Below are 14,533 nucleotides of genomic sequence, written 5' to 3' on the forward strand. Positions count from 1 at the left end.
AGGTTATGACATAAATTAAATTTACTTCTGGAGTGGAATCCAAGCTTACTAAAGTCAGAGGAATTTTCTCCACTGTGTTTCAACAGTTTGGGGAGTGGGGCTTTGTGAAACAGTGTAAGATGAAATAGGGCAAAATAGAGCTGTTGATCATTATACTGCTCAATTCCTGTGGGTATTATTATTTTTATGTTGTATAAAACAGCATTTGACAAGGGTTGTTAAAATTATTTTGTCTCCAGTGCAAACCTAGTATTGCTTTTATGTGTGACTGCTGATTTGTTACTGGTGGCTTATCTTCTACCAGTATGTCATGGTAGGAGATGTGCCAGAGAATCAGCAATAAAAACCTGGGGTAAACCATATAAATTTCTATTTTCTTTCTTGTCAGTTAGTGTTATAGACTGCAGAGTCCTCATACTGCTGAGGGGGATTGTATTGAAGGAATAAAGATGAGAAGCATTTAACTGGCCTTTGGTGCATGCTGGAAAAGGTCAATAGTTTGTCTGCCACCTTGGTTGCCATTGAATGTCTCAGAGCAAGCATTAAAGAAGGGATTTCCAAAAAGTGCATAGAATTTGCTTTATTCTGTTACCATTTAAAGCCAATAATAAAATATTCTTGACATTTATAATAGTGGGGTCATAGCAGGACAGGGGCTTGAAATTCTTCCCATCCTAAAAGCTCTACACATACTTTACTGATAATGGGATCAAGCCCCAGGTTTCCAGCCACCTACCTCGTTCAGCAATAATGTGTCTTCTGTAGTCAACCAGTGTCCAAGACATAGGAATGGATGCTCCATATAATTCATACAAACACAATCTTTTTTTAAATCTTGCCAAGCTTTTAGTGTCAATAAAATTTCCCTGCAATGAGAAGCTCCAATTTAATTAAATGTTGCATGAAGCTGTATTTCTTTTCCCCTGTTGTACATATGCTCCCTGTTAATGCATCCTGTATTATAGAACTCAAGGTAAACAGACATCTCTATTTGGCCTTCTCTATGCAATTCATTTGTTTTTATAACTCAATCATGATTGATACAAATCTTTTCAGAGTAGACTCTCCTACACTCTTCAATTCCTTCTTATACTGACATGTTCCCTCAGTGCCTTTGGACCTTCCCATTTCTGTCTTTCTTAAGGACAAGACAACTGAAACCAAAGACAAGAAGGCTGAAAACACTGTGAATGAGACACTTCACATTCTATTTTCTTTAGTTCCTTCCTTTTCAGTGCTTTGTTTCTGATTAACTAGAGGTCCTTAGTTGTTATTTTCTTTCCCTAGAAATGTTACTTTGATTTCAAAGTCTATCACTGTACACAGACAGTCCTGAGTGTGTCTGTATTTGCCACCTTGATATGTAATGTAATTCTTCAGGACTCCTTTGGAATCCTATCTAGTCTGATAACTAGAAATATCAGTGTTGGGTGTTTTTTTAGATTAAAAAAAGTTTTGTTTGAAATGTTCTACTTGAAATATTCTATAACTGCTATTATAGGAAAAACACCCTGGGTTTTTTATTTTATTTTTCTTTCTTTGATCTTCTAGATTTTTAAGGAAAAGATTCAGTCAAAAGTTTTTAGATTTCTCTCTTCTTACTTACTCTCTATTTTCTAGTAGAAAAAAATGGAAGGAACATCTTTGAGAGGACTCTCACTTGGTTCAGTGAAGATACAGAGAACATCCATGCAAGCACTCATCCTGTAGAGTGCCAGGGAAAGGGCATTTTGAAGACATGTGCGTTTTAGAAAGACACCACATTTTCCTGCATGAACTCAGAAATTCACTTGTTTTCATTTCATAATCTTGGGCCAGGAATTAATGCTGACTTCCTGGTTAACACATTTTCTTAACTGTGTCTAGTTTTCATTTTCATAAAAATACCTTTGATAAATTATAGTAGTGCTGTCTTTATTTGCTGTTGTTGTTAATTTAATACTGGGGGAAATAAAGGAGGAGAAAATCTTGTTCTGATGTGGAAATAGAGCCTAATACCCAGCTAATAGGAACCAAAATCTTGGTTTTCATTGCAGATAAATATCTGTGGAACTGGAATATCTTTTTTAACAATAACCATGAAAAGAAAAAGTTGATGAAATTAAATGTTCCATTTACCTTGGCTTATTTGATTTACCTTGGCTTATTTAGATGAGAGAGTTCTGTGGCAAAACACATGCCACCTTTTAGATTTTAAGGGGGCTTCATCTCTGTCACCACAGGCAGATAGCTCATGGTGCGCTAACCTTCACTGCAGGCTTGGCTACCTGGGGACCTGCAACAAAGGCAAAATGAATCAGTTAATGGTGTGAATTAAAGTGCATTAAAAATCCTGCAGGTGTCCGCTTTCGAGTGTTAAGAGGTTGTATGTCATTGCAATTTAATCCTTCTCTGAGGAGGGTTTGTACTCAGTGAAGTGTTAGCATAAGGTATAACTCCAGCATTGTTCCTGGCTGAACTCCTGCACATACAGAGCAGTCTCTAACTTGAATTTAGCAATGATTTAGATGCCTTTGCTGTGTTTTGCATCTGTGCTGGTTGGATGAACTGAAGTGTCTGATGTCTTGCTTATGTGGGCATGGAGGCTTGCTAAGAGTGGGTGTAGAGTCTGCCATACTGCAACAGAGCTAAATTATCTGGTTTGTTACAGGCCCAGGCTAAAGGTTGTGTAATGTTTATTTTCAAACCAACAAGGGGGAATTCAGCCACTCGCTGCACGGAGTGTGTCACTAGCCAGTCTCCTTCTGCAGTTTCAATGTTTGCAGTGCGACCACGTTTGCCCAAGGGAGGCCAGCTCCAGAGGAATCAAGTTGCCTCTAAGGGTACATGCACATGACTGGAAGCAATTGAGTTACTGAGGCTTAACAAGTTACCTCTAATCAGTTGATGAGCTGTAACTCAATAAGACACAGAGATTTTATTGCTTTTAATTGCATGTCTCCATCTTTGGTAACCTGAGTTAACCTTGGAGTAGAGATGTTCCCTGGGAAACTATGGTAATATATGAGCAGAGAGACATGAATGAGGAGGAGGGAAATACATCAGATCCAGTTTCAGTCACGTGGATTTGCTGGCTCGTCTCTGCTGTCTTCTCTAGAGCCAAAGGAAATAGGAGCCTCTGCAAGGTGGCTTTGAGCACATAATTTAGGCACTTCCTCAGAGTCTCTCTGTGGAGGAGCTTACCTCTCTGCATTGATCACAGAAGTCATTAAGAATAGCCAGATAATTTAGGCACAAATGTTTCTTTTGGGTATTGTGCCTACATGAAATGGAAAGTGGGGTTTTGGAAGACATTGCCATATGTGCTCTTCTCTGCCAACAAACAATAGATGTTTTCTTCACAAGTTGGCGCCTGATGTCAGCAGAGACTATATATGTATGTATTCACAGGTTTTGGTTTAATTACACCGACCTTTTGTATATGACAGAAATGTAGTATTTTAATTAAGCTTTTTTTTACCTCCCTCAAATGTATTTTTGCTCTCCCTAAATTTGCCCTGTAGAAAACTCTGAAGTGTTTCATGCTGACAGGCAACTTCTCACTCGTCCTGGAAGTGGCAGGTTTATGCTGATTGTTAATAGTGGGAATGAATGGCACAAGATGAGGCACGAGGATACCCCACAGTGCTGCCCTTCAGCAGAGCCATCTGAGACAGTGGAAAGGGATTTTTCATTCTTTAGTGATGAACTATGATGAAGTCAGATCAGGGAAACCAGATCAGATGTGACTGAAGAATTTGGCCACAGAGTAAACTGTAAATAGGATTTTGATTTTTTTTTCCCTCCAGGTGCAGGTTGTACCTACTGTACTTTCAGATGTTACCAAACTGCACAGTGAAATAACATCAAGCCATTTCATTTTCTAAATTAATATTGGCCTTCTGTTTCCATCCTCTTGGGCTACCGAACTCCATATTAGAAGTGTTCGTCTGACTTGTTTCTATCTCCCTTCATTGTTTGTGTAATTGGAAAGAGTGAGTACAACTGTACTTTTGTGGTTTGGTTTTAGTTGCTCTTACTGATCACTGTGTAGAATATTGCTATATATTACAGTTTAGAAGATCACTTGTGTACAAAGACCTTTCACAAATATCAATTCTTAAAGCTCTTCTGTAACTGCATGGGGTAGATGGGTTTAAATTTACACATTTTGCAACCAAGCTAAGGGAACTGGTGAAGGTTATGCTAACCCGTAATAGGTTAGAGGATTTTTAGCAACAGCAGTGTAAGCAGTTCTCTGGAAAACTCTACCCACGCAACATGCTTCTGACTTTATGTTTCACAACATATTCAAAGCCTGATTCCTACTCATCATCTCTCATACCCTGTTTTTGCAAATATAGAGCCTTTTTCAAACAAATTAGACTTCCTAGGGAAAACTGGGTGAAATATAAAGTTCCATTTTTATTTTCTGGGACATTTAACTGTTACACTCAAAATTAAAGTAATAGTAAATAGAAATAGAGAGGTCTGCCATAGCTTACAAATGAAAAACTCATATACTCTCACAGTTCAAATCCTGGTGCCTCTTGCTGTCTCTATGTGAAAAACAAACATATCTCTGAACACTTTGCCACTTGAGTAATGTCATTTTTATCAGCATAGATAAAAAGTCCAAATACTTAAGAGACCAGGATTGACTCTCTCCCCCCCAAATCAGAGTTGAATTCATAACAATTTTATTATGGTTCAAACTCAAGCTGATTTCTCCTCTATGGGAATATGTGTGAGGAAAAACATTGCAAGTTGACCATCTGTTGGATTAGACAACCACTTCATTCCCAAACCCCAGCCTACCCCCTTACCTTCTTACCCACCTCCCTGCAGCTCCATGCAGCATATTTCAAAGGCTAAAAAAGCTACACTGAGACTTTTTCAGCCCAGAAACTCAACAGTATGTCCTGAGAAAACAGCTTCTCCTTTGAGAGCAAGTCCCTTTAGTTCTAATTCTCATGCACACTTGTTTTCCTTCTCTTCTCCCATTCCAGGACTAGATGTTGATGTTCATTGTTTCTCTCCATGGGTTATCCTTGCTCCACTTTTAAAACCTCGAGTGCTCTTCAGCAGATGTGAGAGCCTCCTAAGGCTCACTTGCCCTCTGATCCACAGAGAAATCTTGATTATACAGAGCCAGATATTATGTGTCAACAGCAGGCATGTAGGGTGATGGTGTACTTTCAACAACGAGCTGCTAAACCTGTAAAGACTTCTAATTGAATTGCTAAAATCCCGCAAGGGAGGGCTGGTCAATGCAACATAGTTCCCTCCAAAGCTGTTTTTTCACTCCCAGTGATTCTCTTTTTAAAACTTATTTTCATTTTCCTGGCAGCAATTCTATTCTCTTGACTCTATTGCTGTAGTTTCTTTCCAGTGACTATTAAAATTCTTTACCATTAAGGTCCAGAGTTTTCAGCCATGTAAATGGTAGGGGATATTGAGAGAAGGGGAAACTCCTGTAGCCCCCAAAGAAGTGTTTCCTGCCTCAAGTTGCAGATCTCTTTTTCTGACCAACACACTTTGTCACCTGAACTGTCTTTTGTCAGAGACCATACTGGAAATAAATGTCTGCTGCACTCATGGTCTACAGCCTATAACTACAGTATCACAGCATTAGGTACAGTGACTCCTACATCCTAACACTAACTGCTGCTCTGACATCTGTCATGAGTACCTGTCAGTGCCATGAGTACTCTCATGGGAATCATGATGCTGAATTCCTAGGGAAAACCTAGGACCAATATAAAGATATTCAGACTCCAGAAGTGAACACTACTACCAGTGTGGCCTTCCCCTATATCTGCAACAGGTAGCATATAGATGCTTTGTATATTAATCCACTTTTCTATTGGCATGCCTACATGAAAATAAATTATACTACAGCAGCATAACACTGAAATAAAACAGTGGTGAGCCAGACTTTGTACCTCATAACTCAGTTCACTCACACCTGCCCTTCAGGTATGTCTATGGGTAAATATATATGTATCTATACATGTATATAGTGTGCGTGTTTGTGTATTTGACTCTGCACATAATTATCTACATGGTTTTCTAGTTTGAATACTTTGTCAGGAAAAAAATATACTGAAGTTAAAGTTAGGACAGTCTCATTACAAAATATAAATATTTGTGATTCTTCCATGTGTCCACTTGATTGAGCTGGGCCCATAATCCTTTCCCCCTCCTTTTCCTCTGGTTTAGGGTGAGAGGCATGTTTTTCATATATGACAGTTTCAAGGAACTCTTAAAACAATAACTTAGTAGGAACAGTCAAGTCCATCAGTTATAATAGAATCCATAGACACAAACTCCAAAAAATGTTTAACTGCACATTTCAGGTAGATGTCATCTAAATTATCCTATGGAAGTCACTTTTTCTCTGCAAATGCATTGCAATGATGGGTTCTTGCACAGTTGCTGCTAATGTTTTGACTGTTGATATCTTTCTGCTTATTTGTCTTTGTTTCAGTTAGCCAATGTCAACATCTCTCTTACAGTGGAAAGGTGCACAGTTGCAACTGGTACTATCATACAAGGGAATTCAGACACTTTTGAATGGAAATGAGATATGAATGAGTACATCCATCAATGCTTGCAGGGGCTATCTCTATGCTATCACTAGGAGAAGGCATGACAGTGGGATAGGACACACTATTCTAATTGATACTCAGGGAGAAGAGCACTTAGTATCGAAATTCTGTGCTCCATTTGCCTATATCACAACAGTGAAGATTTTTATATTGCACCTGTCAATAACACCCACTGTACCTTGTTTCATGCCTGCTTAGGCACATCTAAGATATGTTTTGTCTACTGAATTTTGGCTTTTGAGACATGGAGGGCCACGAAGATGATCGGGGGGCTGAAGCATCTCCCCTGTGAAGGCAAGCTGAGAGAGTTGGGTTTGTTCAGTCCAGAGAAGACAAGGCTCCAGGGAGACCCTATAGCAGCCTTCCAGTACTTAAAGGGGGCCTACAGGAAAGATGGGAAGGGACTCTTTATCAAGGAGAGTAGTGATAGGATGAGGGGTAACAGTTTTAAACTGAAAGAGGGTAGATTTAGATTAGATCTAAGGAAGAGATTCTTCACTGTGAGGGTGGTGAGACACTGGAACAGGTTGCCCAGAGAAGTTGTGGTTGTCCCCTCCCTGGAAGTGTTCAAAGACAGGTTGGACAGGGCTTTGAACAGCCTGGTCTAGTGGAAGGCGTCCCTGCCCATGGCAGGGGAGTTGGAGCTAGATAATCTTGAAGGTCCCTTCCAGCCCAAACCATTCTATGATTCTATGATTCTGTGATATGTGGTAGGAGTAGTTGAAGAGATTAAACTGTGGCTGTACCTCCCTGCTCAGAATGCAGGCATGGCATATTTAGGCCTATACTGAGAGATAGCATGAGTTCAAGTCTTCAGGCATTTATCTCTGCTGTACCTTGGACATTTCATCAGCTCTACTGGTGAATATAGCTGGACTCAAACTCTATGAACACACAGTCAACCTAAATGAGTAGTTGGATTTTGCCCATGTTTGAAAGGTAATTTTGATGTGTAGCCAGGATGAGAGGTTTCTGGACACAGAAATCTTAGGGCTGTAGCCTAAAATTATTGAAACATGCTAAAAAAAGAGGAGATAGAAGTGTGTTTTGCTAAGACCCATATCCCCCTGCCACCAAGGCTTTGGTCTCTGAAGTCCTTCTGAATTACCAGTGATTGCCAAATGCTACCAGAGGCTGGGGTGCCAGCCTACACACTCCTTGCATAGCTACACCACCTGTAAAGGCTTTTGGGAGAAGCGTGGCACTGGAGATGCTGCTGTCCTTCATGGAGTTTCATTCAAAGAAAAGCTGTGACAAGCAGCTTCAGCAACTCCGAGGCTGCTCTACAATTCTGCTGTCCGGCAGCTTCAACATTGAGCAGGTACCTCGACACTCCATAAATGTTTTGACAATGAAAATTTGAGGCTTTTCACATAAAATTACAAGCACACAGATGCCCATAGCAGCTTATCCTTCAAAATCATGAGACACATTAATGCATCACCAGTGAAGGTGCCAGATAGCTGGCTTATAGTCTCTTTTAATTTTCAGTGCTGATACCTGAATAAAAAAGAGAACATATTGTACTTTTTCTAAAAACCAGGATGATCTTAGGATACTAACATTAAAAATATAAATCATAAAATCACAGAATGGTTGAGGTTGGAAGGGACCTCTGGAGGTTGTCTTGTCTACCCTTCTACTCAAGTAGAGTCACGTAGAGCAGGTGACCTGTTTGAACATTTAATCAACTTCTCTTTTTTTTAAGGTTTGGGGTTGAATTTGCAGTAGATGACCCTCCAAGTGCTTAACTGAATTTAGATAAGCATCCAAGAGTTCAAAATTCTGCCTGCAGATAAATTGACTTTCTCTGAACCTTAGTAAACAAATCCCACTGAAAATCTCATGAAAATCACTTATTTTGTCACAATGAACCAAAATACAATAGAAATCTGTTTACTGAATAGATCTCCACTTTGTTTACCAGAATTTGAAATGTTGCTGGCCTCATTCCTTGAAATTTTGATCACTTCTTTCCTTGATATTTCTGAGAATTCCTATTTCTTCTGGTTTTTGAACTAAATTGATGAGAACAGTCTTTATTTTGCTCTGTTGGTATTTTCATGTATGGATAAATAACAAAAGGACAAATGCACACATGAACCAAATCTTTTCATAATTGAAAATGGATTTAGTTTGAGCTTGAGGTTAATATTAAGGTCATTTCTCATTTTAGATAAACTGTTTATTTCCACTAATCAAACACCAATCTTAACTTCAGCCAAAACCTAATCTGAATGTGAGCTTTTCCCTCAACAAGAATAACTTTTCTAGGAGCTTATGGATTGAGAAGGAGCTGCAGTTCATTAGCATTCTCCTGTATTCACAACCACGACTTTCTCCAAGTTTCAATTACTTTCAGGTAACACAGTTCATGGCCAAACAATGATTCTAATAAAGAGATTAATCTGAGTCTCCAATGTATATAGACAGTACACTTGCTCCGAAAGTAGAACAGGATAGGGGAAAGGCATAGAAATGGACACTGTCTAGTAACTGAATGATTGTCTTGACAGTGTTATTAGCTTCTCAGAATCTAATGGAAAGCAACAAGGTGAGGAGGTGTAGGGCGACTGCAGAAGATAATATTAAATGCATCAAAGGCCTGGAGAGTGTAGCATTTTCAACACGCTGCTTGTCTGAACTGATGGCAGTACTTCTTATATCTGTTTCAAGGCAGAACAGATTTCTTCCTCACTTTGGAATTATAGATCTAGCAGGAACAGGATGTGTTCCTTTAAAATTTTCAAGGTAAAAACACCAGCTCAGGTAAATCAGTATAACTTCATTGTGTCTTTAATTCAATTATACCAGTGTCCAGGCATCTTGCCCTTGAATATTTGAAGAAGGAAACACTTCCCTCTCAATGAGTTTATCAGCTAGATAGATAGCATGGAAGAAAAGAAATATTATTGTCTGTAATGAAACTTACTTATTACAGGCAAGTAATTAAGGGATAAAGTCATAGAGAGGTACATTTTCTTCCTCACTGAGAAATCTCTGCAGCAGAGTGGGGGAAGACATCAGGAACATCATTGCAGCACATTAATTTACATGGCCAGTCACAGACAAATAGTATCTTAGAACAGCTCTTAAGCTTGGTGTCCCCTAAAAGGACTTTCCATGGCTGGAAGTCTGGTGTAAAACAGATTTGTTGTCTGTGCTTCATCAGGAGAAAGGTGACAGAAGCAAACTCCCATTACAATTAATTTGCACTGAGAAATTCCTTTCAAGTATAAGTAGGAAGGACACCAATCTTTTTCACAGGTAGTGTGAATTAAAATAAAAATAAGAAAACTTTGCTCTGAACTCTTTTCCAAAGGAAAACCTAGGAAGCCAATGACAGAGTATGGTTTGGAATCCAGTTTTGAGGATGTTTCTAGCTCTCCTGTTCATGAAATTACCTTTCCTCCTTATTTTTCTTATATCTTTGTTCCTGGTTATGGGAGTACCTTGTTGCTCTCCAAAACATTTTTGTGCAAAATAAAAAAATACATGATGACATTTTGTCAATCAAACACAGATACGAAGGAACCAGATGTTACAAGGAGAATTCTATGACATGTTTAGAGATTTCTTAACCACTACTTTATTTGTGTCCTGATACTCCTCTATGCAACTTCCTTTCAGTTTAGATCACAGGTACACAGATTTTAATTTCTGCTACATACTCTTCCTATTAATCTTTTGGTTTGTTTGTGTCTACTTATATTTAAAAGACTTTGTCTCTTCTCTATGTAAACTCTTTTAAATTTCCTCCTGACTTTTCCTTTTCCCTCTACTTCTAGTCATTGTTATCAAGGTCACTTTATGCACTGTTAAATGCATTCTTTATAGCTATCTGAAATACCTCACTAAAACAGTTATATTTTGACTATTCCACTTCCGTATGCACTTGATCCTGCCATAGTATCATGTGCTTAAACATACGGAAACTCACCCTAAAGAGGATGACATTTTCTGAATATCAGTTCACTTACATCCAGTTATTGCACACAGGATCTGTGTCTGGCATGTTATTTCCCACTTCTCAGAAGGAAACCATTCTGTTTGAGGGCAACTTTGATGGCCTTAAACTGGTTTTTATTCTGCACTGAAACAAAACTAGGACTTTTCAAACATTCCTACAGAAGTGAAACCGTGCCAAAATAGCTATTATCAGACCAGGATGCCTTTGATTCAGGAAGTCTGCTAAGTATATTAACTATTTTCCCTTTATGATCCTAGCTGCTGACATTATGGGGCTATTATGTGACTCTGTGGAGTCACAGATAAAACACGTAATGAACCTCAAGATAATATTCCTTTTCAAATGTGTACAGGTATGAGAACCCTAACACTATTTCACCATCCTACCAGAACCCCTCACTGCAGTTTGCATAGGAAATGATGCTAACACCACTCCTGTCAGCACTCCTTCTTGTCCAAGAAGATAGTTTCTTTTCTTGCTATAAATAGGAGGTGGTCTTTGTCTATCAGCAGGTTTCAAAAGATTTTAAATCTGCTTATTGCAAAAATGAGACAGCAATTAAGGGGTAACCTAGAGTCAGGTGACAGTGGTTTGACAGTATCACAACTGCAAGAATGTCCATGCTGTATAAGAAACCCACTTTTTAAATGACCACACCATTTAAAAAAGCAAAGGAGAGGAAGGAGAAGAGGAGAATGGGAAGGAAAACCTCTTTCCCACATGAAAATAAGACCAGTTGAGCACAAGGATGAAAGCTACCACAGCCCTGTCAGTGACCCACGGTTGCCAGGAACTGGATCTGAGCTTTAGTGGGGTGAGGTAAATATAGTTTTGTGTTCTGCCTCATGGCAACAGCTCCCATTACAGAAAGGGGAAAGAATGTGCTCATCAAAATGTGCAGGTACTTCATGTAAAAATTGAGGTTTGGAATTGTGTCATTCTCTGCAACCTGTTGGCAGGGATTTGGAAACTGCAAAATCAAAGCCCAGTGGGGCAGCCATGGATGGCTGATGGCCAAAGCATCCCTCTGGTGCCTTCTGCCAGCTGTTGAGCACTGTTGCTGCTGGGCTTTCTGGAAGCTGGATGGGTACACCAGAGGAACCATAGAATGGGACACAAACCATGGACCTCTCTGTCCAACTTTCTGCTTCATATTTACAGGGAAGGGATCTGTTCTACCAGTCTTCCCAGGTGGCCTACGTTGGAAGATTAATTCTTCTGGAAAAGAAAATGAAACCAGACTGCAATGGTTGCCATGAGAGAGAAACCCTGTGGTCAGTGAGATAACTCACTGCCTCATTTAACTACCTCCATCACTGGAAATGTCTGTTAAACTGCCATTCCTTGGGGAGAAATGAATAACGAAGAAGGAAAATGGCCAGGCTCAACAGCACAAATGATATAATTGCAGAGCATGTTAAAGAGGTATTATTAAATGAAGTGGGCTGGATGATTTACCTGAAAGCTGCTCGGTGAAAATTTTATTCTGAGAGACATGGGACTATGCCAAGGTTAATCATCTGCATGGCTTGTCCATAGCAAACACTCCCTGCATAGACATCTATCTGCTCTTTAAAAAATAGAGAAACTGTAGAGTGTAATCAGGGAGGAAGAATGAAAGATCAGATTCTCTGCATCATATATTCAATACAAAAAAAGATTTAAATTACCACATGCTACTAACGAAACTATGAAGCTAATAAAGTGTAAGGAGAACAGCACATCATCTTCTACATGAAGTTTGCATTTTAAAGCACCCTAGGGCATATCGTAACATGTAAGAGACTTTGTAGGACCTAACTAAAAGATGTTTTATGTCAAAAGTGTTTCTGTACTATTACACTGATCAGGAAAGATGCAAAAGACTGAGCTACTCTGCCAGACTATTGGATTTCTCGAAGCCAATTTGACATCGCTATTTATGGCTGCTTTCATATTTGTCAGTGAAAATATGATCAAAAGTGGCAAAAGTTCCTTGAATTACAAAATTCAGTACAATGCCAAATACTGCATCTGGTCAAAAAGGGCAAATAGATTATTTGGATTCTTGGCAGTGTTAGAGAAACAGAAGTTGCACACAGCCCATTTCATGGAGGCATCCATGTTAATTCCATGGTTTACAACAACTGTCAATTCAGTTCTGCTTTACAAAGTCCCCAGCATTTGGAATTAATTGTCTGTAACTAGTTAAGCTGTATTTTTCAGGTTATCTTGTCTTCAGAAAAATGATTTTTATGATTTATATTTCTGCATAATTGATATTCATATTAGAAGAACTGTTATCTTGCAATAAATGGCTGCCTTCAAAATATTCATTGGACATGAGAAACCAAAGAACACAAGAATATAAGAAGGGACAAAGACCTTGGATATTGCTATGACAGAATTGTCTTAAACATTCAGAAAGTATTTTGAAGTCATTTTCAGTTAGGAGCTATTTTAATGTTTTAGGGGTATATAAGATTTTACAGGACTGTAGTGTAAATTCCCTGTTTAAAAGGGTAAAACATACATTTTTGTTTTAAAAGGTATTTGAAAAAAAATTTTGACGATGCAAAGCAAAACTTTGGAGGAAAATGCCCCACTGAATTTAACATAAATTGAAAACCCCTCTGCTTCTGTTACTTTTAAAATCTTCACCAAGGTGCAGAATTTAGGATTTTGATAATGCAAATGATAGTGTCTATTTATCATGTTAGGCCTGAGTATTTGAAGACCCCTTCCAGACAATATATGGGTAACAGAGAACTGTGAGAAAACATCATGTTCCCTGAGGAAAACAATGTTCCCTGTGGAGGCTTTTTCCAATAGAAATAATTTTCAACTGTCATGTCTTAAACACACATGCGGTGCTCAACCAGGGAGAAGCTATGTACTGAAAGCATGGAAGCACTTGGGAATGATTTGCTCATTCAGCTTTTTGCTACAGAGGGTGATAAAGGATGGATGAAACTGGGGACATTTAACAGTCCTTGACTATATAATATACAGATTCAACCACATCTGGACACCATTTAAAACACTTCTAGTAGTGGAGGGCTGGTCCCACAGACTTTACTTTTGTACAGTCCTCTCAGTTATCAGTTTGTTCCTAAAATCATGGTGGGTGACAGGGTTGACATACTTCAAAGTGGGTTTCTGCTTTCAATTTCTAGCATAATTTTGACATTTTCATTCCAGCTGAATTATGCAGAGGACCTTCATCCAGAGTGTGAAACTTTCCAGCCTGCATGCGTGAGGCCGAAGGCCACTTCTGTCCAAAGCCCTGCACTCTAGGCCTCAGGTGAGAAAATAGTGGTACTGCATCATAGCTGAGCTTAGTGTTTCTGGTCACAGACCCCTTTCTCAGGAAAACTCTGTGATTAAAGATCTAATTACATTGTTTTCCCTATATTTACTCTGTATGCCCTGACCTAACACTAGAAGTCTAATTTGTTTAAACAAATGAAAAATGTCTGTGCTGGCTAATTTATATTTGGCAACACTGCTGTAGAAATTTTTCAGATAAAACATTGCTTCTTTCTTCTTGCCAGAGGAAGGTAAGCGTGATGTAAGTGACAACCTGATTGCTGGTTCTGGCTTAAGAAGGAAGTGTATGAGGCTGCAACCTACTATGGAAGCACAGGGGACAAAATGTCTTAGCTGTAACAAGCATCTTGCAAACTCTCTGCACCACCAATGCCAACGTTTCAAGGCTACATGAAATTCAAGGGAAAAGGTCACTAAGAAGAGTCAATTGTGGAATTTGAATGGCCCCTTTCTCATAAAAAAATAAGTTTAGATTTCTAGTTGGGAGATTGTGAGTGAAATTAAATCAGATCTTATAGTTAGTCATTTTTCTCCTCCCCACTTCTCTAACAACAAATACAAGGAAATTCTGTTAAATTCCATTATGATTTCTCTCTAGCTGTAGTAGCCTGACTCTCTGCCAAATCTCCTGTTGGCAAAATTCCACTATGCAACTGGAGAAATC

General features: G+C 38.9%; 1 protein-coding gene across 8 annotated transcripts in view; it reads right to left on the bottom strand.

Moving 5' to 3' along the window:
* Positions 1-14,533, bottom strand: part of CHRM2 (cholinergic receptor muscarinic 2) — a 103,012-nt gene that overhangs the window by 41,843 nt on the left and 46,636 nt on the right. For 4 of the 8 annotated variants that reach the window (XM_074826023.1, XM_074826026.1, XM_074826024.1 and 1 more), the window contains 2 exons: positions 2,138-2,275; positions 737-866 (listed from right to left, as the gene is read on the bottom strand). The exons of 2 other annotated variants lie outside the window; for them this stretch is intronic. The gene's annotated coding sequence lies outside the window, so the exon portion shown is untranslated. The remainder of the gene's footprint in view (positions 1-736; positions 867-2,137; positions 2,276-14,533) is intronic. 2 more of the 8 variants (XM_074826028.1, XM_074826027.1) reach the window with 1 other exon arrangement.

Source organism: Strix aluco, chromosome 5, assembly GCF_031877795.1.
Source record: "Strix aluco isolate bStrAlu1 chromosome 5, bStrAlu1.hap1, whole genome shotgun sequence".
In the NCBI taxonomy this organism is placed as follows: Eukaryota; Metazoa; Chordata; class Aves; order Strigiformes; family Strigidae; genus Strix; species Strix aluco.